This window comes from Malaya genurostris, chromosome 2 (assembly GCF_030247185.1).
Source record: "Malaya genurostris strain Urasoe2022 chromosome 2, Malgen_1.1, whole genome shotgun sequence".
NCBI lineage: Eukaryota > Metazoa > Arthropoda > Insecta > Diptera > Culicidae > Malaya > Malaya genurostris.
The window spans coordinates 18,017,550-18,044,593 of NC_080571.1; positions in this window are offsets into that span (position 1 = coordinate 18,017,550).

A 27,044-nucleotide genomic window follows, 5' to 3' on the forward strand; every position below is an offset into this window, starting at 1 on the left:
CGCACTGTTTATAGCCAAGTCAGCCACAGGGCCACAGGAGACCCGGATCGACGAGTTATGAAAGCACCTTGATTGCATTTTTTTGCCGAACGGAGACGAAGGATGGCGTATGTTAGATGAGATTCCAATGTAAGACCGAGTTACTGCCGTATCAGGAAATTTATCCGCGAACGGTGGTACCGAGGGAATGACGGCTCACAGGCAGGCGAATATTCCAGTTCTTAGAAATGAAATCAACGGGATGCTGGATTTGCTACTGAATAATAAACTCGCTTTGTGCCATGGTTGTTGTTGTTGCATAGATCAGTTGGGAAAAAAAGAATTTTTTATTTCATTGTTGCATGAAAAAGTTTCAAACGATGCCGAATTTGTTTAGTTCTTATATGAACTACAAACAAAACGCTTCAAAACCATAAACCTAATTACCGCAGTGCTGCAGGTGGATAAACTTTCCCCTGCGTTAAAACTACTACCCTGAGCGATCAAACTTCGCTCCAGTGTTCATTTGTATCCTTTTGTGCATCGTACACCGGGTATGCAAATTGTTTTCGATTTACCTCGGCTTTGTCCCACCTCCCACCCACCGACTGCATTAAATAAAACGAAGCCCACCGTCGAAGCACACTAAATAAGTTACGAAAACAATTCTCTCGAATCGGTTGATAAGGAATTCAATATCCTGTTGATTTCGAGTACAGGCTAAATGAAATATAGATCCCATTGCTCTTGCCTGCCTCATACACCGCAACTACAGCAACTATGGTAACTTTTCACCGAAATTTACCTGCACAGACAAAACCAACTGATCCCGGACTGTCTGTCTGTGCAGTGGAGGTAAATTGAATTAAACTCGGAATTTACTTTTTCAGCGTAGTGTAGAATACGATACGAGTTATACTTTCAAACATTCATTTATCTTTAGATGTTTACGAGCTCAAATTGTACCGAGAATCATTTCGTAGAATTTTGTCTAAATTTAATATGCCTTGTACAAAATATGGGTCAAGCACTTCACAATCACATTTCATATGAAATTACTTGAAATATGCATGAGTTATCTCGGTTGTTCTCACACTTTTTATGTGTACGAGTAACTCTCATTCCAAAAATATCAACGTATTTGGCGTACAATTTTGCTACCGCTGCACAGTCGACCAAAACTGAAAGCAGACGGTCAAAAGTCTTCACTAACTTTCACTGATTTTCAAAACCTGAGGTGCCTTCGTACAAGTTTCACAAGATTGTATCACGCTTCTTTTGAAAATAAATTAATACAAAAGATCATTTGAGCAACATTCCGTAATTTTTTCGTGGAAAAATATTGAGAAACTAGCTGATTTACCCGGCGTTGCTCGGAAACGTTTTGTGAAGCAAGGACGAAAAAATATCTAGAAATTGTCCTCCCCATTGATACTCTGACTGCAATGAAACACAACTTAGATGACAAACCGATTGAACAATACTCCGTTCATGTTCAGATTGCGAATGATCAGTGTCCCATCTCAGATCTCACAATAATCATAATGTTCATGGTATTCTCGACAAATTAGGTCAGTTTTATATTGGAACCCTTTTGTTAGAAACATTTAGAACACCTTCCTCTCCATAAACACCTTCTTAGTAATCTAGTTTCATATTTATATGAGCTTGTAACGTACTTCCGTACTAGAGCATTTATTTTCAAAAACCCTTCTTCTAGTCTAAATGTCGATTCTCTTCAAATTTTATAAATTTTGTTATTGACCCTCTCCCCTCAATTTAAGGATACTTGCTACACGCTCACCCCCATGAAAATTCTCTAATGATCATCTCTGAAGAGATACCCGGTGAACGACCGTAACTAGGTTAAAACCGGGTATAAATAAACGATATAATAATAATAATCTCTGAAGAGCAAGAGGTATCTATGCCAAATTTGATAGCAATCCGATCAGTAGTTCCGGAGCTATGTCGTTACAAACATTACAACCCCCTTTTTAGAGATACGTACTACATCCACTCCACACGAATACCCTTATATTCATATCTAAGTTGCGCAAAAAGTATGGATGGTCTTCAAAAAGTATCGATTCTCGTCAAATTAAATAAATTTTTTCATGACCCCTGCTAAGAACACTTGCTACACGCCCTCCCCCATAAAAACAACTATCTCTGAAGAGCAAAAAATATCTGTGACAGGTGTGATAGCAATCAGTTATGTAGTTTCTGAGTTATGCCGTTACATCTCTATTTTTAAAGGCACTTGCTAAATCCACCCCCCATATAATCATATCTAAGGTATAGAAAATGTTGGCATGGTCTTCAAGAATTATCGATTCTTGTCAAATTTTAGGAATTTTTTCATGACCATACACCCCCCCGCTTGTCAATGATACTTGCTACGCTTCCTCCCCTATGAAAATATCTTTATGTCTATTTCTGAAGAGCAAGAAATACCTGTACCAAGTTTTATAGCAATTCGTGCAGTAGTTCCGGAGTTATGCCGTTACAAACATTACACTCTCTTTTTTGAATGCACTTACTACACCCTCATCCAACGAATATCCTAAGTTGTGCAAAAAGTATCTATGATCTTCAAAATGTACCGATTCTCGTCAAATTAGACAAATCATGACTCCCCCTGTTAAGGACACTTACTACGCTCCCTCCTCCATTAAAATATCCTTATGGCCATCTCAGAAGAGCAAGAAGTATATGCGCCAAGTTTGATAGAAATCCGTTAATTATTTTCGGAGTTATGCCGTTTTAAACATTACGACCCCCTTTTTAAAGGCACTTGCTACATCCATCCGCCATATAATCCTATCAAAGGTATGCAAAATGTTTCTAAGGTCTTCAAAAATATTGATTTTCGTCTAATTATATGAATTTTTTATGACCCCCCCTTGTTAATGACACTTGCTACGCTCCCTCTCCTATAACAATACACCTATAACCATATCTGAAGAGCTAGAAGTACATGTGCCAAGTTCGATAGCAATCCATCTAGTACTTTTGGAGTTATGCCGTTACAAACATTACACCCCCCTTTTTAAAGGCACTTGCCACATCCATCCCCCATATGATGGTATCTAATATATGCAAAATATTTCTATGGTCTTAAAAAAGTATCGATTCTCGTCAAATTAGACAATTTTTTTCATGCCCATCCTCCTTTTAATAACACTTACTACGCTCCCTCCCCCCTTATGACCATCTTAGAAGAGCATGCAGTATCTGTGCCAAATTTGGTGACAATCCGTTCAGTAGTTTCAGAATTATGCCGTTTTAAACACTACACCCCCCCTTTTTGAAGGCACTTGCTGCATCCACCCCCTTTATAGTCATATCTAAGGTATGCAAAATGTTTGTGTGGTCTTCAAAACGTTTCGGTTCTTGCGCCAACTTATATGAATTTTTATAGGACCCCCCCCCCTGTTTATGACACTTGCTACGCTCCCTCCCCTATAATAATACTCCTTAGACCATCTTTGAAATGCAAGAAGTATCTGTATCTGTATCTTAGCGCAGACTAATCAGAAGTCAAGAAATCAAAGCAGTGTAGTTATAGTAGAGGTTTTTCTAGACACCAACGTTTTTGTTTGATTTGACTTTTTTTTTTAAATTTTAAGTGGTTGTTTAAAGTCCAAAATACGATTTTTCACCAAAAAAATCCGCCATTTTGCAACTGTAAAACTTACCCAAAGTAACAAAAAACGAAAAAGAAAATATCTGGTATTTTATATGTAGAAAGTGTATGCAAAGTTTGAAACAAACTTTAGTTTTCGAATGGCGATGGACACGGACTTTCATTATTCGGACATACAGCTACTTATTGTAGTAATAAGTGTAAATGTATAAGATGTCAAGGGCCTCATAAGGATAATCTTTGCGATAAAGATATTGAAAAATATGTTTATTGTGGGGAGATTCCTCATGATGATCTTTCAGTATGCGCTGCATTTAAGTTGCGTAAAGACAAAATGAAGCTTTCTCTAAAAGCACGGTCTAAGCGCACATTTGCATAAATGCTTAAAACGATAATTGATGTCCCACCTTTGGAAATCGAAAACGGTTTTTCAAATCTTTCCGTGCCAGAGGAATATGACTCTGACGGAAATAGTGAAGATACCTCGTTTGTCACTCCTCAAGGGTCTGTTAAGAGAAGATTAACAAACCACAAAATACCAAAAAAGACACCTAAAATTACACTTTAAAAAAAAAGATACCCGTGTTAAATCTAAAAAGTCAAATTTGAAACCCAAAACTGTGCCTCCTAGTCCAGGAACTAGCACAAGAAACGACAATAACCCAGTGGGCTCCGTTTCACAGCCACCATCAGGATTACAGGAGTTTTCGGAAATTGTAGAATGGATTTTCACAGCATTCAATATTTCTGAACCTCTAAAGACCATCATAACGGCATTCCTTCCAATAGCTAGAACTTTTTTGAAACAGTTATCAGCTCAATGGCCAGCTCTTTCAGGTTTTGTATCATTTGATGGATAATTTATCATCCGCCGGAAAATGATTCCATCACTGTCCTGCAGTGGAATTGTCCAAGCATCATGCCAAAACTTGATTCATTTAAAGTTTTGTTGCATAGTCAAAAATGTGATGTATTTGCTTTATGCTAAACATGGCTTACTTCAAACATAGCCTTAAATTTTAATGACTTTAACATTAGATACGTCTCGATAGAGACTCTCCGTATGGTGGAGTGCTTTTAGGAATTAAGAAATGTTATTCCTTTTAAAGATTAAACATTCCTTCGACTTCTAGTATAGAAGTTGTTGCTTGTCAAATAAACATTAAAGGAAAGGACATTTGCATTGCTTCGGTATATATTCCTCCAAGAGCTCAAGTTGGACAGCGACAGCCTAATGAAATTGTCGAAGCCCTTCCTGCTCCACGTTTGATTTTAGGAGATTTCAATTCGCACGGAATGATGTGGGGTTCCGTTTACAATGATAGCAGATCATCTTTAATATGTAATATTTGCGACAATTTTAGCATGACGGTATTAAGGTCTGAGGACAGAGGGTCGCGTGTTGAGTTTTAAATCGACCACGTGGCTCGCTCAATTCCCTTTGCGCATCGTATTTCTCTTGTACTCTCTCGTATATGAGCAAACTGTACCGGGTTGTCAGCATATATTTTATTATTTTGATGAGAAGTTTTATCACATAAATCTACCGTATGAGTTGGACATTACATGGATTCCAATGAACAATGAAAAAATATTCAACTTTCACAAAGATTGAATGCGAAACAAATTATGTGTTTATATACAATGAAACGTCTGTGTGTTTGGCAGCCTTGCCGAGCCAATTTTATTTCTCTCTCCTTTTTCAGAATGCTATCAAGAAACCAAAGCGGAAAACGTGGCCGATGCATTGAAGCTGACTTTGTTTCACAGAAAAATACAAGACTTTATTTTTGTCGCGATAACATGGTTTTATATACTAATCGCATTTAAACTAAGTTATCTAGACTTAGTAATGGTAGATTTATGATACAAGCCTTCAAAGCCGAGATATTCGATGAACATGTAGAGGTATGCATTTCCGAGCGTTCCAATTTTCAGCAGGTCTTCAGTCAGAAAAAAATATAAAACGACCGCTAAACTCAATGAATCATTCTGAAAATTTCACAGAATATTCTCAACTAAATTTTGAGGACATTGTCAGGTGGGTTTTTCTATATTCTGCACCGTTTCTCAGAAAATTTAATTTGAAACGGGAAAATAGCAAAACATCTAAGACTTTACGGTACTGTCCTCAGCCCTTAAATATGGGTAGTATGAAACGGATCCCAAGATCTCCTGCACGTCCAAGTGCATTAGATTTATCTCTTTGCTCGACTTCAATTTGACTAGATTGCACCAGGAAAGTATTTCTTGATTTACACGGTAGCGATCACTTACCAATCATCATCTCAATTAGCAGTAACAAAGGCATTGCCAATTCAGTTAATATTCCATATGATTTGACTCAAAAATGTTGACTGGATTAAATACCAAAGTAGTATCTCAAGTACTTTGAACTCAATGGAAGAGCTTCCCCTACTTGAAGAATATGACTTCCTCGTTTGTTCGATTCTGGAAGCCGCACAACAAGCCCAAACCAAGCGATTACTTTATCTATCGTCTAACAAAAGGCCTCCAAACTCTTTGTGGGCCAAAGAGTGCTCAGATGCTAAACACGCGAAACAAAATCCTTTCAAAACGTTTTTAAAATGAGGAGAAGGAACTCCTCAGAATTTTGAAAAAATCTTGACTTTAGAAAACAAGTAGCTTTTGGAGACATTTTGTCGAATGTTTGTCAAAAGAAATCTCAGTGAGCGCGCTTTGGAATACGGCCAGACGAATGAGGAATCGTAACGTAGGAAATGAGAGTGAGGAATGCTCGAACCGATGAATATTTGATTTTGCGAGGATAGTTTGTCCAGATTATGTTCCTACGCATAGCATTATTAGGAAGTCTTCTCCAAACAATGGTAGCATTGGTAGCCCCTTTTCAATGATGGAATTTTCCATAGCGCTAATGTCTTGTAACAATAACGCTCCTGGGTTGGAAAGAATTAAATTCAACTTGGTGAAGAATCTGCCCGACCTCGCAAAAAGACGTTTGTTGGAAATGTTCAACAAGTTTCTTGAGCAAAATATAGTTCCACCTGACTGGAGGCAAGTGAAAGTTATCGCCATCCAAAAGCCGGGGAAACCAGCTTCCAATCACAACTCATATAGACCCATTGCAATGTTGTCCTGCATCAGAAAATTATTCTTCGACGTCTCGACACTTGGGTCGAGACGAACGGTTTGTTGTCAGATACTCAGTTTGGCTTCCGTAGAAATAAAGGGACGAATGATTGCCTTGCATTATTTTCGTCTGACATACAAATTGCCTTCGCTCAAAAACAACAAATGGCGTCTGTAATTTTAGACATTAAAGGAGCATTTGATTCAGTTTCCATTGATGTTCTTTCAGACAAGCTCCACCAACATGCACTTCCAGCGATTATAAATAATTATTTGCACAACCTTTTGTCAGAGAAGTGAATGAATTTTTCACATGACGATTTTGCATCATTCAGAATTAGCTACATGGGTCTCCCACAAGGCTCATGCCTCAGTCCGCTAGTCTATAATTTTTACATGAATGACATTGACAGCTGTCGAGTAACCCCATGTACACTAAGACAATTGGTAGATGCTGGCGTTGTTTCAGTTACTGGATTCAAAGTTATTGATCTGCAAAATCCATTGCAAGATACCTTAGATAACTTGTCCGATTGGGCTGTTCATCTTGGTATCGAATTCTCTGCGGAGGAAACAGAGCTTGTCGTCAGCTTCATATGATGGGAAGAATGATCCAACAGGTTTTGACTTTCAAATACCTTGGGGTGTGGTTTGATTCCAAATGCACGTGGGGAGGATACATTAGGTATCTGATAACAAAATGCCAACAAAGAGTAAATTTTCTTCGAACAATAACAGGATCTTGGTGGGGTGCTCATCCGGAAGATCTAATAAAATTGTATCAGACAACGATACTTTCAGTGATGGAATATGGATGCGTTTGCTTTCGTTCCGCTGCAAACTCTCATATTATCAAACTTGAGCGAATTCAGTATCGTTGTTTGCGAATTGCCTTAGGCTGCATGCATTCGACACATACAATGAGTCTTGAAGTTCTGGCGGGAGTTCTTCCATTGAAGGATCGTTTTTGGGAGCTTTCGTCGCGACTGCTAATAAGATGCGAGGTACTGAATCCCCTAGTTATTAATAACTTCGAAAGGCTAGTTGAGCTTCAATCTCAAACAAGATTCATGACAGTATATTTTAACCATATGTCACAGGAAATCAACTCTTCAAGATATATTCCTATCCGTGTCAGCCTCCTAAATGTCCCTGACTCAACTCTATTTTTCGACACATTCATGCAGCGCAAAGTGCGTGGAATCCCAGAACACCTACGCTCGATGGAAATCCCAAAAATATTTACAAGTAAGTTCAGGCATATTGACTCTGAGAAAATATTTTACACGGACGGATCACGAATTGAAGAGGCTACTGGGTTTGGTATATTCAACAATAATGTTTCGGCTTCATTTAGGCTTCAAGAACCTGCATCTGTTTATATAGCAGAGTTGGCAGCAGTTCATTATAGTTTGAGTGTAATCGTCACATTATCTTCAAACCATTATTTTCTCTTCACAGATAGTCTGAGTGCAACTGAAACCATTCGCTCAAACGTTGCTGGCAAAAATGAACCGACAAATTGAATAATAACTATCAAATCACAATACTTTGGGTCCCGGCTCATTGCTCCATGCCAGACAATCAAAGAGCCGATAGTTTAGCCAAACGTGGTGCTATTGAGGGTGAAATTTATGAGAGACCGATTGCTTTCAACGAATTCTATAGCGCGTCTCGCCAAAAAAACACTTGCTAGCTGGCAAGCTTCTTGGGATAAAGATGATCTGGGTCGGTGGATGCACTCAATTATTCCTGAAATATCGACAAAGGCATGGTTCAGGGAACTGAATGTGAGTAGAGATTTCATTCGTGTAATGTCCAGACTCATGTTCAATCACAAATGGCTGTGACTTCTGGTTCCGGAGATATAAATAATATAAATGATGTAACCGACAAAACACGTTATTTTTTTCAATTTTCTCGAAGCTGGCTAAACCAATTTCAACAACCTTAGGCTAGTTTGGTAGTTACTATTGGTTCAATAAACAGGTTTGAAGTTCAAATGGCGATTACTTACGGTTCCAATGATATAATGGTAAAAGTGACGTAAACGTCAAAATTTATTACCGCTTAATTTTCTTGAATTAACCATGGATTAACCGATATCAATATTTTAAGGCTCGTTCGCAACTTAAATTGGGCTGTGGATCGATTTCGATAATCATATGACTGACATTTCAATTTCGGAGAAATAATCGTAAAAGTGACGTAATCGACACAATCGACAAATATTGCAGATAGTAACCTAACGTTCAAGTTTATTATTGCTGATTCGCTTGGTCTGAGGAATGTTCGATTTAAAAAGAAAAGTTTTTCCATTTTATTCCACTATATTTATAAAAAAATCTTTACAGTTTCCCCACTTGTATCGCGAGATATTTAGTTACAGACACTGATACGAGTATTTCGGTGTGCTATTTGCAACTTTCTTCAGCGCATCTGGTCTACGCCTGTTTTTTAGAAATTTTGCCGAATATGTGACATAAATGCTAAAGCATGCTTTTGTTAACTATCCGATTCAGCTTGACTAAATTGGTGTCAAATATGAGCTCAAATTGGTGTTAGAATAAAAAAATAGGTGTCAGGAATAATAAAAAAGTATGTTTCACCTTTTTCACTACACTTCTGACACTAATTCGGGCTCATATTTGACATCAAGTTATTCAGACTAACTTTATAGGATGGTGTCGACGAAATAGAAAGGTGTTATCACATCACTAGGTGAATTAAGAATGAAAGTTTTTCAATAATCAGTCGAAAATTAAATCTAGAATAAGTAAAAAAAAATGAAGAAGTAGAAAATTGTTATTTTAGTTTCCTCAAATTTGTTACTTCCTTCAAATTTAAAGTCAAAATCAAAAAACAAAGTTGATCGATTCATTGGTGAGCAGTTTTCTATTTCTATACAGACTTTCATATTCCATCATGTTATATTTTGGTTTCTTTCCACAACTCGGAACCATAGTATTTAGTCGTTACAACATGTCCGCAACCTTCAACGAGTTATTAGCTGTTGGCTCAATAATTCTTGCACTAGGTGATAATGGACGAATTTAACGCCAAATCGCATTCAAAGTTGGCAACACCCTTTCAGAGCCAAAATATTATTGATCCTTTGTGATTTGTTGTGAATGGGAAGAATGCGAATATGTGCCTGAAATGATGACGGAAACGTTTATTTCACCACATCCTCAACTCGCTTGCCAGATCAGAAATTTATTTACAAATTTCGATATTTTCTTCTTTCGGATAATCCCCGGAACATCGAACTTAGTCTTGGCAACGAAAAACACTTGCACTAGAAGTTGACGGAAATCGGCCTTGGTGTAAGAGCTTCGTCATGATACTGAAACTTTCCTGTATTTCTCATGCAGTTCAAAAGTTACATAAGATTTTCGATGCGCCATTTCTACCGAATATTCTCTTTAATCTATGATGGATGAATCAAGTTTCAGTTATTCAGCAGAACGTGACAAGTTTTTATACATTTTTAAACTAGTTTCAGAAATGCATCATTTATTTTTACGACAGCAGAGCCTTATCCACGCTTTAATATTTATTAAAAATGCACAAGTGGATTCGTTGACTCTATCATTATAAAACACCGCACCATTATTGTAGTACAAACCGAGTTTCTCCCAACTGCAATTCACCTGTCCCATACGGGGGGTACGCAATTTCATAAAATATTGTTCATAACTGAATCGCTTCCCTCCAAACGAACGGAACTCGACTCGATCCAACGAGCGGACATCGTGTGATGGTAACAAATTGCTACCATTTCATCTGTTTCATTATACATCCACAACCGACATCCTGGCAGGATGCTGGGATTGCCACTAGCCCTTCCCAAATGTACTGGAAACATAAGGAAAAGGGCAACCCTTTTAAGGATAGGGCAGTCGGGTACCGGCGGTGTTACCAACCCGTACTGATGGTACCCCGAGCGAGTGCACTTTCCACTCGATATATATGGGAATCTGGGTACGAAACGTGAACACACACACACACTCTCTCTCTCTCTCTCTGTCTCTATCCTGTTCTTAATGATGATGGCCCCACGAAGTGCACCTTGGAATGGAATGCAATTTTACCAGCAAACAGTGAGAGGCAAAGAAGGTGGCGCATTGTTGTTCCCACCACTGGAAGCAAGTTCGACTGGCATTAGAAGATTGGGTTAACCGGAAGCGGATTGCCCGGTATTTCAATGCGGGTATGGCAGCCGAAAAGTGAGGGGTTCGGTAACCGAGGAGCATGGCCAGGTACCGCATGAATGGCAAAGTCGTGTGACGGACTGATGGCAAGGAAGCAATGAATTATTCAAATAACGTAAACCTATGGTGATGATGATAATGATGATGATGATGATAATATAGCACTGACGGTATCCGGAGACTGGAGATGATGATGATGATGTTGTTGGTCGTTTCATAATCCTTGTTTCCTGTGCTACCCTAAAAAGGTCATTACGATATGTGCAGCAGAAATTCCGAAGGATAGATAGCAAATAATCATCTGTTTGACAGACGCAAAATTGATCTCCAAAACGAATGCAAACAAACCCAGTTCGATTACTCCAGGAAGTTTGAACTAGACTCCATGGAATTGGCCAATGCCTGTGCTATTCTCCAGATAATATTTATCGGGAAAATCGTGCAACGGCCACAAATTACATTTGCTAACAAACCACTTAATATTCATCATAACTGATATCAAATGCAATATGTTTCTAGTCCGAAGTGGTTATGAAGAATTGAAATGGAATCGCCGGAAAATCTAAACTAAATTATTCAGCTTCGGTTATCTCTGGAAGAGCCAGTGCTCCCAAGACGACGTCCACATTTCTCGCTTGAAGATTTCCGACCTACCGCAGCCGACGTCCTCCGTCATGTGATAAATTTTCATCATAAATTCCTGTTGAACTTTGATATGAATGTTTGAAGCAGTTTTCTGAGGCTGGTCCGATCTGGCCGACCCGAGTATTACCGTGCTTCGAAGCGATAGTGCGATAGTGCCACGGTGGTTTAGGGCTTCAGAATTTACTGTGGCCTATGGTTCCCGATTCCGTATGTGGCAAGTTTATCAGCTTCGATTTCCATGCATAGAAGAGATTCCGATCCCTGGCGCCATCCTACCGAAGCCAACCAGTATTGGGATGTTTGTATCTAGCCGACCAGCTTCCATCTGCAAACTGCCGTGGGCGGGCGGACAATGGCAGTTAATTTTAATAAACTATCAATGTTAAATTACTTGTGGTGTGACTCTGGAGACTGAGTCAGTGACTGAAATCAAAAGAGGGAGGAAGAGAGAGATTTATAACTAATCAGAACGTTTCATTGTGGACAATTTAGTCATTTCAAGATAGTTAAATATTGATAAATAGAAAATTATGTATTATGTATTTGGATTGGAATTCACGCGTTTTCCCGTGTTTGAATCATTTGCGCTTATGGAACATCTTATCTAGAATCTTTGTCAACCGTCCCTTGAGAAAATACAATTCAGAACTGAAATCTTCTGAAAGATTTCAGAAGATTTCAGAAGATTTCAGAAGATTTCAGAAGATTTCAGAAGATTTCAGAAGATTTCAGAAGATTTCAGAAGATTTCAGAAGATTTCAGAAGATTTCAAAAGATTTCAGAAGATTTCAGAAGATTTCAGAAGATTCCAGAAGATTTCAGAAGATTTCAGAAGGTTTCAGAAGATTTCAGAAGATTTCAGAAGATTTCAGAAGATTTCAGAAGATTTCAGAAGATTTCAGAAGATTTCAGAAGATTTCAGAAGATTTCAGAAGATTTCAGAAGATTTCAGAAGATTTTGGAAGATTTTGGAAGATTTCAGAAGATTTCAGAAGATTTCAGAAGATTTCAGAAGATTTCAGAAGATTTCAGAAGATTTCAGAAGATTTCAGAAGATTTCAGAAGATTTCAGAAGATTTCAGAAGATTTCAGAAGATTTCAGAAGATTTCAGAAGATTTCAGAAGATTTCAGAAGATTTCAGAAGATTTCAGAAGATTTCAGAAGATTTCAGAAGATTTCAGAAGATTTCAGAAGATTTCAGAAGATTTCAGAAGATTTCAGAAGATTTCAGAAGATTTCAGAAGATTTCAGAAGATTTCAGAAGATTTCAGAAGATTTCAGAAGATTTCAGAAGATTTCAGAAGATTTCAGAAGATTTCAGAAGATTTCAGAAGATTTCAGAAGATTTCAGAAGATTTCAGAAGATTTCAGAAGATTTCAGAAGATTTCAGAAGATTTCAGAAGATTTCAGAAGATTTCAGAAGATTTCAGAAGATTTCAGAAGATTTCAGAAGATTTCAGAAGATTTCAGAAGATTTCAGAAGATTTCAGAAGATTTCAGAAGATTTCAGAAGATTTCAGAAGATTTTGGAAGATTTTGGAAGATTTTGGAAGATTTCAGAAGATTTCAGAAGATTTCAGAAGATTTCAGAAGATTTCAGAAGATTTCAGAAGATTTCAGAAGATTTCAGAAGATTTCAGCAGATTTCAGAAGATTTTAGAAGATTTCAGAAGATTTCAGAAGATTTCAGAAGATTTCAGAAGATTTCAGAAGATTTCAGAAGATTTCAGAAGATTTCAGAAGATTTCAGAAGATTTCAGAAGATTTCAGAAGATTTCAGAAGATTTCAGAAGATTTCAGAAGATTTCAGAAGATTTCAGAAGATTTCAGAAGATTTCAGAAGATTTCAGAAGATTTCAGAAGATTTCAGAAGATTTCAGAAGATTTCAGAAGATTTCAGAAGATTTCAGAAGATTTCAGAAGATTTCAGAAGATTTCAGAAGATTTCAGAAGATTTCAGAAGATTTCAGAAGATTTCAGAAGATTTCAGAAGATTTCAGAAGATTTCAGAAGATTTCAGAAGATTTCAGAAGATTTCAGAAGATTTCAGAAAATTTCTGAAGATTTCAGAAGATTTCAGAAGATTTCAGAAGATTTCAGAAGATTTCAGAAGATTTCAGAAGATTTCAGAAGATTTCAGAAGATTTCAGAAGATTTTGGAAGATTTTGGAAGATTTCAGAAGATTTCAGAAGATTTCAGAAGATTTCAGAAGATTTCAGAAGATTTCAGAAGATTTCAGAAGATTTCAGAAGATTTCAGAAGATTTCAGAAGATTTCAGAAGATTTCAGAAGATATCAGAAGATTTCAGAAGATTTCAGAAGATTTCAGAAGATTTCAGAAGATTTCAGAAGATTTCAGAAGATTTCAGAAGATTTCAGAAGATTTCAGAAGATTTCAGAAGATTTCAGAAGATTTCAGAAGATTTCAGAAGATTTCAGAAGATTTCAGAAGATTTCAGAAGATTTCAGAAGATTTCAGAAGATTTCAGAAGATTTCAGAAGATTTCAGAAAATTTCAGAAGATTTCAGAAGATTTTGGAAGATATTGGAAGATTTCAGAAGATTTCAGAAGATTTCAGAAGATTTCAGAAGATTTCAGAAGATTTCAGAAGATTTCAGAAGATTTCAGAAAATTTCAGAAGATTTCAGAAGATTTCAGAAGATTTCAGAAGATTTCAGAAGATTTCAGAAGATTTCAGAAGATTTCAGAAGATTTCAGAAGACTTCAGAAGATTTCAGAAGATTCCAGAAGATTCCAGAAGATTTCAGAAGATTTCAGAAGATTGCAGAGAATTTCAGAAGATTTCAGAAGATTTCAGAAGATTTCAGAAGATTTCAGAAGACTTCAGAAGATTTCAGAAGATTCCAGAAGATTTCAGAAGATTTCAGAAGATTTCAGAAGATTTCAAAAGATTTCAGAAGATGTCTGAAAATTTCAGAAGATTTCAGGAGATTTTGAAAAAATTTCGTACATTCTCAGAAAAATCTCCGGAAAAGATGAAATCTTTATGAATGCTGAAAGCAGCGCAGTGTTAGTTTTTATGTCTTGTATGAAAATAAGTTTTTAGAATTACTGGCGGATAACAAATTTTCAACAAAAATCTGTACTCAAAATTTGCGTGAATATTAGGACTAATTCTGTACTCCTAACATTTTTTTGTTGTTTTACTTGAAAATCTGTTATTGGAAAGTAATCTGATAAATTATTTTCGTTAGAGACATTAGAATGTACACTGCACTGTTAGCAACGCAGTTCAAACATTGTGACACTCGAGAAGAGTTGTACTTCACATCTGCTTAGTGGTTTATCTACAACTACTAAATCTCGTTAGCAGTTCAATATAAACTGCTAGAACACTGACGACCCGTAAATAGATTAAAAACCTCAAGCTTAAATTAGTTCTAGTCGGTACCCAAATTTAACAAAATACTAGAATTCAAAATTCTAATTTGTATTCCAGTGCATATCAAAAATTATAACGTTTGAAAATGTGAACTTCTTTGAAATTTTGCAAAATTCTTGCACGAGTGTTTGTGCAAAGAATTCTATTTAACATGGTTTCATAATGTCACCCTTGGTTTCATAGAGACTATATCTTTTCCGAATGTTTTCTGATAGCATCTGAATTCCAATGATTTTTTTCTTAATCTTCCGAAATTTTCCAAAAATTTTCCGGAATCGTTTCCATTTTCCTGAAATCTACTGTACATCTACTCAAAATCTTCAGAAAATCTTGTGGAGCAAAACCTAAACAATGACATCATCTAAAATGTTCTGTAAATCTTGTGAAATCATATTAAATCCTCTAATGTCTTCTGAAGTTTTCCTACTCTTTACAAAATTTTCTAAATTTTTCCCTTCAAATCTTTTGACGTCATTAGAAATCTGATGATATCGTTTCAAATAAGCCAAAGTCTGCTGAAAATTTGGTGAAAGTTTTCAGAATACTTTCTGGAAATTGCAGAAAAATTAATCTAAAAACTTCTAGAAATCTTCTGAAATCATCTGAAACTCTTCTATAAATCTTCTAGAAATTGCCTGGGTCTTCTAGGTATTTAGTGGAAATCATCTAGAAATCTTCTAGAAATCTATTAAAAATCTTCTAGAAATATACTATAAACCTTCTATAAATCTTGTATAAACCTTCAAGAAATTTTCAAAAAATCTTCAAGAAATCTTCAAAAAATCTTCTAGAAATCTTTAATAAATCTTCAAGAAATTTTCAAGAAATCTTCTAGAACTCTTCGATAAATCTTCTAAAAATTGCATGAGGAAAATTTTAGAAATCTTCTAGAGATCTTGCTGAAATCTCCTGGAAATCTTCTAGAATCCTACTGAAAATATTCCAGAAATCTTCTAGAAATCTTCTGAAATCTTTCGGAAATTTTCGAGGATTTTTCTAGAAATATTCCAGAAATCTTCTGGAAATCATCTAGAAACCTTCTAGAAATCATCTAGAAATTTTCTAGAAATCTTCTAGAAATTTTGAGAAATATTCTAGAAATCTAATAGAAATCTCCTATAAATCTTCTAAATATCTTCTAAAAATCTTCAAGAAACTACTTAGAAGTCTTCTAGAAATATTTTCGAACTCTTCTAGAAAATATCCAGAAATCGTCTACAAATTTTCCAAAAATCTCCCAGAAAACTTTTGGAAAACTTCTAGAAACCTTCTGGAAATCTTCTAGAAATTTTTTAGATATTTTCAAGAAATCTTCAAGATATCTCCAGAAATCTTCTGCAAATCTTCTAGAAATCTTCTAGAAATCTTTTAGAAACTATCCAGAAATCTTCTAGAAATTTTCCAGAAATCTCCCAGAAATCTTCTAGAAACCTTCTGGATATCTTCTAGAAATCTTCTAGAAATCTTCTAGAAATCTTCTAGAAATCTTCTAGAAATCTTCTAGAAATCTTCTAGAAATCTTCTAGAAATCTTCTAGAAATCTTCAAGAAATCTTCAAGAAATCATCTAGAAGTTTTCTAGAAATCTTTTTAAAATCTTCTATAAATCTTGTATAAACCTACAAGAAATTTTCAAAAAATCTTCAAGAAATCTTCAAAAAATCTTCTAGAAATCTTTAATAAATCTTCAAGAAATTTTTAAGAAATCTTCTAGAAATCTTCGATAAATCTTCTAAAAATCGCATGAGGAAACTTTTAGAAGTCTTCCAGATCTTTACTAGAAATCTTCTAGAGATCTTTCTGAAAATATTCCAGAAATCTTCTAGGAATTTCATGGAAATCTTCAAGGAACCTCTAAGAAATCTTCTAGAAATCTTCTGTAATCTTTCGGAAATTTTCGAGGAATTTTCTAGAAATCTTCCAGAAATCTTCTAGAAATATTCCAGAAATCTTTTAGAAAACTTCAAGAAACCTTCTGGAAATCTTCTAGAAATATTCTAGTTATTTTCAAGAAATCTTCAAGAAATCTTCAAGAAATCTTCCAGAAATCTTCTGCAAATCTTCTGCAAATCTTCTAGAAATCTTTTAGAAATCTTTCAGAAATCTTTTAGAAAGCTTTGAAAAACTTTTAGAAATCTTTTAGAGATCTTTTAGAAATCTTTTAGAAATCTTTTAGAAATCTTTTAGAAATCTTTTAGAAATCTTTTAGAAATCTTTTAGAAATCTTTTAGAAATCTTTAAAAAATCTTTTAGAAATCTTTTAGAAATCTTTTGGAAATCTTTTAGAAATCTTTTAGAAATCTTTTAGAAATCTTTTAGAAATCTTTTAGAAATCTTTTAGAAATCTTTTAGAAATCTTTTTGAAATCTCTTAGAAATCTTTTAGAAATATTTTAGAAATCATTTATTAATCTTTTAGAAATCTTTTAGATATCTTTTAAAAATCTTTTAGAAATCTTCAAAAAATCTTTTAAAAGTTTTCCAGAAATCTTCCTGAACCTTCAATGAAATCTTCAAGAAATCCTTTAGAAATCTTTTATAAATCCTTTAGAAATATTCTGGAAATCTCATGGAAATCTTCTAGATATTCAAAATATCTTCTATAAATCATTTAAAAATTTTACACATATCTTCAAGATATCTTTTAGAAAACATCTAGAAATGTTCAAGAAATCTTCTAGAAAACTTCTAGAAAACTTCTAGAAATCTTCTCGAAATCTTCTAGAAAGCTTCTAAAAATGTTCTAGAAATTTTTTAGAAAACTTGGAGAAATCTTCTAGAAATCTTCAAGAAATTATTTGGAAATCTTCTGGAAATCTTAAAGAAATCCTTTAGAAATCTTTTTTAAATCTCTTAGAAATATTCTGGAAATCTCATGGATAACTTCTAGATATTCAAAATATCTTCTATAAATCATTCATAAATTTTCCACAAATCTTCAAGATATCTTTTAGAAAATATCCAGAAATCTTCAAGAAATCTTATAGAAAACTTCTAGAAAACTTCGGGAAATCTTCTAGAAAACTTCTAAAAATGTTCTAGAAATTTTATAGAAAACTTGGAGATATCTTCTACAAATCTTCAAAAAAATTTTTGGAAATCTCCTGGATATCTTCTAGAATCCTACTGAAAATATTCCAGAAATCTTCTAGGAATTTCATGGAAATCTTCAAGCAATCTTCCAGAAATCTTCTGCAAATCTTCTAGAAATCTTCTAGAAATTTTTAGAAATTATCCAGAAATCTTCTAGAAATTTTCCAGAAATCTCCCAGAAATCTTCTAGAAATCTTCTAGAAATCTTCTAGAAATCTTCTAAAAGCCTTCCAAAAATTTTCTAGGAATCTTCCAGCAAATTTTTAGAAATACTATAAAAAAAATTTAGAAATCTTCTAGAAACCTGCTGGATATCTTCTAGAAATCTTCTAGAAATCTTCTAAAAATCTTCTAGAAATCTTCTAAAAGCCTTCCAAAAATTTTCTAGGAATCTTCCAGCAAATTTTTAGAAATACTATAAAAAAAAATTAGAAATCTTCTAGAAATCTTCCAGAAATTTTCTAGAAATCTTCTATTGATGCACTAGAAGTCCTCGAAAAATCTTCTAGAAATTGTTTAGAAATCTTCCAGAAGCCTTCCAAGTAGCTACTAGAATCTTCTAGAGATTTTGCTAAAATCTTCTAGAAATCTTCCAGAAACCTTAATAAATATTTCTTGAAACTTTCTAGAAATCTTTTAGAAATCTTTCAGAAATCTTTCAGAAATCTTTCAGATATCTTTCAGAAAACATCTAGAAAACTTCTAGAAATCTTCTGGAAATCATCTAAAAATCTTCTAGAAATTTGAAAAAAATCTTCTAGAAATATTCTAGAAAACTTTTAGAAATCATCTAGAAAGCTTTTAGAAATCTTCTAGAAATCTTTTAGAAATCTTTCAGAAATCTTTTAGAAATCATTTAGAAATTTTTTAGAAATCATCTAGAAATCTTTCAGCAATCTTTTAGAAATCTTTTAGAAATCTTTTAGAATTCTTTTAAAAATCTTAGAAATCTTTTAGAAATCTTCAAGAAATCTTTTAAAAATTTTCCAGAAATCTTCTAGAAATTTCAAAGAAATCTTCAAGAAATCCTTTAGAAATCTTTCAGAAATATTCTGGAAATCTTCTAGATATTCAAAATATCTTCTATAAATCATTTATAAATTTTCCACAAATCTTCAAGATATATTTTAGAAAACATCTGGAAATCTTCAAGAAATCTTCTAGAAAACTTCTAGAAAACTTCTGAAAATGTTCTAGAAATTTTATAGAAAACTTAGAGAAATCTTCTAGAAATCTTCAAGAAATTTTCTGGAAATCTTCTGGAGATCTTATAGAAATCTTCAAGAAATCTTTTAGAAATTTTCTGGAAATCTTCTAGAAATCTTCAAGAAATCCTTTAGAAATCTTTTTTATATCTCTTAGAAATATTCTGGAAATCTCATGGAAATCTTCTAGATGTTCAAAATATTTTCTATAAATCATTTATAAATTTTCCACAAATCTTCAAGATATCTTATAGAAAACATCTAGAAAACTTCTAGAAAAATTCTAGAAATCTTCTTGATATCTTCTAAAAATCTTCTTGAAAGTTTATAGAAAACTTGTAGAAATCTTCTAGAAAGATTCTAGAAATCTTCCAGAAATCTTTTAGAAATCTTCTAAAAATCTTCTAGAAATCTTCTAGAAATCTTCTAGAAATCTTCTAGAAATCTTCTAGAAATCTTCTAGAAATCTTCTAGAAATCTTCTAGAAATCTTCTGGAAATCTTCTAGAAATCTTCTAAATATCTTTAGGAAGTCTTCCTGAAATTATTATTTTTACGTTTCGTCTTTGACTCATCAGTGCAGAGCAGTTCAAATTGAACTGCTAAGTGCTAAACTCGGCAGATCAATTTGAACCGCTAAGCAGACGTAAAGTTTCTGCTATTTACAGAACACTTATTGTCTTGCAATGGAGTGCAATGTCTTTTCTGACGCGCCGAACGAAAACGAAAATTTTCTTGAAATTGTCTAGAAAACTTCCAGAAGTCTTCCAGGTATCAACCAGAAATAATCCAGAAATCTTACTGAAATCTTCTGGAAATCTTCTAGAAATCTTCTAGGAATCTTCGAGGAATCTTCTAGAAATCTTCTACAAATCTTCTAAAAATTTACTAGAACTCGTCTAGAAATCTTTCAGAAACATTTTTCCTAATTTCGTACGGAATAAATTCCAATATCTTCGCTAATATCTTCCGCATTTTTTTTTTTCAAAGATGCCATAAATCCTCTGCACTGTGAACGAAATATTTTAACTGAAAATAATTAAACAATCTTCATACGACTATCTTGGGTTCCATTATTTTATGTTACAGTGTAACAAATGACTAGTTAATTTCGGACTACGTAATTTATAGCTCAAAATCTCACTCCCCACAGAAAGATATATTTTAATTATCAGGCGCCAACAGCTAGTGATAATTTTTCTCAAGCACTTCTGGTAGCTTGATGCCAACTCTACTCGTGTACCGCGAACAATCTTCTCTGGGTCCAAACCAGATTTTATCCTCATTCTCGTCTCCTGCTTCTAATGCAGAGTTATAAATAAAGAAAGGTCGTGAATGAAGTAGGAGAGAAAATATTTCATCAACTATGTATGAAAATTCTGTTGTTCCAAGTTTTTATTCTTCCATAATTCTTTTGCGCAGTGAGACATACGAAAGAGGTACAAAAGATTTCACTTTTTTTTTGTTTTGCTCCTTTCCGTCGTCGCTGCTGCTGGTGCTGCTCCTATACTAACTAAGAAGTTTTCCACTGTTCCCATGAAATCCGATGAGAAACTTGATTCAATTCACAGGGAGTTATTTGGTTCTTTTATTACTGCACTTCATCGTGCCATTATTCCGTTGAAATATTCATAACAGAGTCGAACTCCTCAACGCGGCTCCCATTAGCCGGGGAAGAGGGTTGAAACTTCGTGAGTATATTTCTTTTGTTTAAAACTTCCGAGGTATTAAACTTCAATCCAAGGCATCGTCGGTTGACGTCGAAATGACCAAAGTTTGCAACCGGCGGAAAATTGGGTCAACTACTAATCCAATTTTGCGTGCTGTAATTTGCGGTTCGGGTTCGATGATTGACGTTCAGGTGAAGCAACCAATTTTATTTCGATGGGGTCAACAATTTGTTGGCACCACCAGGCTGCTATTTCAACACGAACTTGGCACCGGTTGCCCGAATAGTCGCAACCGCAGCCATCAAAACCACATTATTGACAGAACGTGCGCCGGGGGCACAATCTGCTCTAGGCGAAGGAGTGGGAATGTGTTTGTGTGTTGCTGGAAACGACAATTGACAATTGAATCTATTCCTTTTTGCCTCTTAATCCTGGCATTCGCTTTCTCTACAAAATGTGTTTAATTATTATTAATCAAGAAGTTACTTTCCAAATAGCTCGACCTCGACCAGTCATTACTTTTCTCCGGTAATCAAACGGAAGAAAGGTTCAAGACACCATCTTGGGCATTTTGTTACTACATCAATGGTTTCCTGTTTGAGTACGGGTCATAAAAACAGCTCTCAATAGGGCCTGCTTTTACGATCACCGACCGTATCCCGAGAAAGCTTTAAGACAAAACTCACCTGAAACCCAGTTCCCTTCGAGCAACCGAGTGATTGAATGAGTTATTCGGGAAGCTTAGCCAAGATGAAAGCCTTCTGGCCAGTAAAGATAAGATTGGTGTCTGCAGTGTTTTGCATATGCTGCTCAGTTTCCGTATCATTAAGTACAGCCTTTCATCCCTTCGGGCTTGGTTCGTGAAATCCTCCGTTTCATCTGGGTGATTTAATGTTCGTTGTTGAAATAGGTAAGGAAATGCGTATATTATATAACAACACAAGGACGATGGCTGTCTACCTTTCAAAAGTCGTTTCGGAGGAGTACCGACCGAATGGAAGATAAACAATCCCGTCTGCCTGGTTAGTCCCGGTTTAAGAGGACGATCATGTGCATTGATGCGCTTTTGATAAAGGGCATGTTCAACGCGTGAAGGATGGGGAGAATTTAGAGCATATTTCTTGTGGCCTTAGAAAATCAATTCAACGCGTTGTCCAGTGTTTAGTTGATTTACGGCGAAATGGTTTTGTTGCGATTAGAACTTCTCGTTATTGATTAATTTTTTGCAATTAATTTATCTGGGATAATTTAATTAAATAGTTTGGTTATTGGCGCTCAATTGAAAGTGCACAAATAAAAAAAGTATGGGTATGTACCCAAGTAGCATGTTAAATTGCTGTCCTGTATATTTCTACTGATTGTGCAATTTATCAAGTTAGTTTATATCAGTATTCTAGTAACTATTGTGTTATGGAAAAAGCTTAATTTTTCTGTGTTTTGCAACATACTTTCAAGTTCATCCGTTAGTACGAACATTTATTCACAACGATTGTGCAACTGATACAAAAACTCATGCGTCGATCCCATCAAAAAGGCAGTAATAAAATCAGCGAAAAAACAATTGTGAAACTCATGCTGTCTACTACGTAATGTAAACAAGAAATATAATGACGTTTACAAAAACATAAACATAATTTCTAATAAATAAGTTTCACATTTGATTTTCAATATGACTGCTCTAAACACAAACATGGATCTTGTAAAATAATGTGCACATGAAAAATGATAATGCTACATATTGTAGAATCAATCTTTTGTGTTTTTGTAAATGAAAAATCGACAACGAACTGCATTTTTATGGTGAAACATGTATTCGTACGCCCGAAATTTTCAAGCGCCTTTAAATTAACGTGTTTTGATGATTGTACACAAATTTCTGTGAAAATAACAGTCTATTATTTTTAATGAGGATCATCGGAATGGTGTTTAAAATACGTGTATTCAAACATTCTTTAAAATTCTCAAACGATTTTGATCAAACTAATGTGTAATGAAACCTGAAAAATCTCGAATGGATTTTTCTTGAATATCTTCCAATATGGCATCGATTGTAACAGTGAGTTGAATAGAAAATGGTTCACCCAACGTTATGTCATTACGTCATATTATCTAAATAACAGGAAACATTAACATGTTAATATCTCGGAAAGAAGTGCTCTACGTTTCGTTTTTTATCAGTTTTAATCTTCTAGTTGAATTAAACAACAATACAGTTAGTCATTTATCTTAGAGAGCCCGACTTTTGTGATACGCACTGTATTATTTTGGCAAGTCCGTGTGCTGGAGTTGCAAAAACAAGTTGCACAAGCGGTAATATATAACCGACGACACGACCTGCCACTCGTCTATTAAAACTGTATCGCAAATCTGACTACCCCTCAGTAACTCGTAACGTCAAAACGAAATTGCTTGAAAATTTGTTAGAACTGGCAACTCGATTTGATAAATTATTGATTTCGAATATCAGAAACCTTGGATACTGTTTTTCAAAGCCGTGTTCATGAAGGTAAACAAAACCAACTCCGAATCGATAGACCAGTCGCGTAGTTTATCACTTTGTTTGTTTTTATTTTTTTAAAGATACACAACATTGCGGACCCTGCTCATTTTGACTGAGTTGGGATCAACAAACGAAGTTTCCGAGAAAATCGTGCAATGAAAATGAGTTTGAGACACAAAACAATTTTTGTAGTTGTATGGTAGGGGCAAATCAGTGAATTATTCTAAGCTTTTTCTTAGCCCAATTTCCATCAATCCAGATTTAGCGGGATTGTAATTCAAAGAGAATTGGTATTGGTATTGAGAATTGGTATTGAAAATACCTTTTCCTTTAAATTGTTTGTTTATTTATTTTGGGAACCTTGGAAACAAAAGTTCATAGTAACTTAAACAGTGTTGCTTGAGAAGATTATTTTTATCATTATCAAGGGGTAACTATATTTGTGGTAACTGGCGGTAAATCGTTAACAGACAATTTTAGTGCCGATTTTTCTTTGGAGTGCCTGGTCGTGTCGTCGATATAACTATGGGATTAACTATGATGAAATTAACTTTTCGTTCAGTATCTTTGAAAAGTGATGTCAGGTCTGCTTATTTTTATTTCGCGAGATGAAAACCGAATACAAATTATCTGATTGATTTTTGTTTTCATTGCGTATATAACGCTGTATTCCTGCAACTTTTATGATAATAATCTCCTGTCTGCAAGTTTTGCGTTCAATTCAAACATCTTGCACAACTTTTTTGCAAGTTTTGAATTTTATATCAACGTTTTTCTAAAACTGAATAAAACTGCACACACTGATCTAAAAAATCATGAGGCAGCCAAAACAATGCGGACTCTGCAGAAATATATTTTTTACAGCAAGTTCGGCTTAGCATTTTTTGCCTTGCGGAGAGCATCAATTATTTCACTAATTTTTCTTCCACAAGAGATTTATAGCAATTTCGACGTATATTGTGCCCGGTACAATTATGACAGCCGTTTGGAAAGATTTGATAAATTGCACAATTGTTATAGTTACTCCCGTTTTACATGACGATGTAAAAATTTTGTAGAGCTTCTAGTGAAACATTAACAAGTTGGTAATTTACTACACAATTGTTTTAGATGCACTTAAAATTGTTCAACAGTGATTTTTTCGGTAGTATTGTGAAACTTAACAGTGATAAGTTGCACAACCAATTTTAATATATATTTTTAAACATATCTAACATACATAACATTTCTAAATCAATTGTAAAACATCTTGAAAGTTCAATAAGCTACATTTGCTACTTGGGTAATGTCACAGATATATCTGGATGTCGTGAATACGAATATAACTGAAACGCTTTCTTCTTATTTTCGAATATCAATTAGTTGATCATGTGTATTAATTGTGCCAGCTTTCCCCTTCTTCACTACTAAAATTTGAAACGATGCACCTAAACTGAGTCGGTGCTATTCATTTTAGCAGATAGTTCCAACAACAAATACAATCTCCAACTGGTTGAAAAAAAAGCCGTAAATAGTACAGTAAAGTAAAATGTCGCATAGTTCTATTGGAATGTGTTGATTGTTCTAGAAAGAATTCCGAAATTATAGACTGCACGGAGAACCCTTCGATCATAAAATTGCGATATCGCAGTTTTTGATTTTTGCGATAGTTGATTTAGCTAATTTATTTTTGATTCAACCAATATGGTTTTTGATTTGCATATATTCAAGTAGTTGAAAAATATGTTGTTTTGAATGCTGTCAAATGCCGGAGACAGTTGAAAGCAAAACAATAATTGCAATGCAAAATCAACAACTTTTTTAGTTGAAATCTGTTCGCGTCGCTTCAAAATGTCAATGAAAACAGCATCGATGGTTAAAGCGTTTGGTGAAATTGTGTTCATTCGATTTGAGAAATTCATGATAACAAGTGTTTATCTAACAGCGGTGTTGTGATGAAGTTAACCTTGTTTAAGATGAAAAAGATTTGGTGACAAATTAGAAAATGTTTATGAATGATCATCTCGTAATCTTTCAGGTATGCGCAAAAATTGTATGCTTCAAATTCGATCATTGATTTACTTCCAGCAGACTGTTTTACTTCCAGCTGTTTGATACCGATGATGATGTTCATGCATTAGCAATAAAACGCTTTATGGAAGTAACAGGAGCGAAGGGTTTAGTCGGTGTTGAACAGTCGTTCGCACCGCACGCGTATAGCTCTTGGCTCCTGGAATTTTTTTTCTGGCTACCTAGAGTTTCATTGATTCAAGGCTTCAGTCTTTTTCAAGGCTACCTGAATCACTAACTAAGTGACTAAGTGATACAAAGAGTGATATTAGAGTGACTAAGTGATACAAAGAGTGATATTAGAGTGACTAAGAAATTAATCAGCCTTTTTTAAGGCTAGCTAGGAGTCTAATCGAAGACTAATTTAGCCTAGTTAATTTAATTTAAAATTTCATTAATTTCAAAAATGCCTGCGTCCAACCGGAAAGGCAACAAGCCTAAGGCTAAAAATAATTCAATACGGAATAAATCACAATCCGTTATTCAACATTTTTCTAATAACATTCACGATCTTATAGAATCTGAATGTAAAAATAAAAGACAACGGACGGATTTCCCTACCGTTGATCCTATGCCGTCTAACAATATTTACGAGATTCTTCCTGAATCCGATTGTAGCGACATAGAAGAAAATTCTTCAAAAATTCCCAAAATGGACGCTTGTCGTTCTGGGAAGAAACATCAATCTATGCCACCAGTGACGGTGATGATTTCCGACTTCAAAGCATTCCGTACTGAGCTTTCTACTTTTCTCCCGGAAGTAAAAGTCTCATTTCAAATCGGACGAAGAGGAGAATGTCGAGTCTTGGTGGATGGATTGGAAGATTACGAACGTCTTATTCGATATTTGTCCGAAAAACTTCATAAATTTTATTCATATGATATAAAATCAGACAGACCCTTCAAGGCTGTCTTGAAAGGATTATCAAATGATCAAAGTATTGATGAAATTAAAAATGAACTAAAAGAATTGCTTGGTTTTGCCCCTTCCCAAGTAATACTTATGAAAAAAAGAGCGAATGGTACTTCTAAACCACGCTCTGGAATTTCCCATGAACTTTACCTAATACACTTCAATCGAAGTGATGTAAACAATTTGAAAACTTTAGAAAAAGTACGTTTCATTTCCCACATTAAAATTCATTGGGAACATTATAAACGGCATAATCGTATTGCAAACTTAACGCAATGTCGTCGTTGCCAAGGCTTCGGTCATGGAACCAAAAATTGTCATATGGATATACGGTGTTTGAATTGTGGTAAATCGCATTCGAAAGACGCTTGTCCAATGAATGAAACCACTGATAAATTTTCATGTTCAAATTGCAATGGAAATCATAAATCCAATTATTTGAAATGTCCTGTCAGGGAAAAAATTTTAAACGCTCGTTCGCTTAGACAACAAGTCAAATCAACGACCTTAAATTTACAGAACATACCTGAAAATTCTTCTAAGGCACCTGCCAATTCGTCTTCTAACGAAAACAATTTATTGACAGGTAGATCGACCTCGTCATCATCTTCT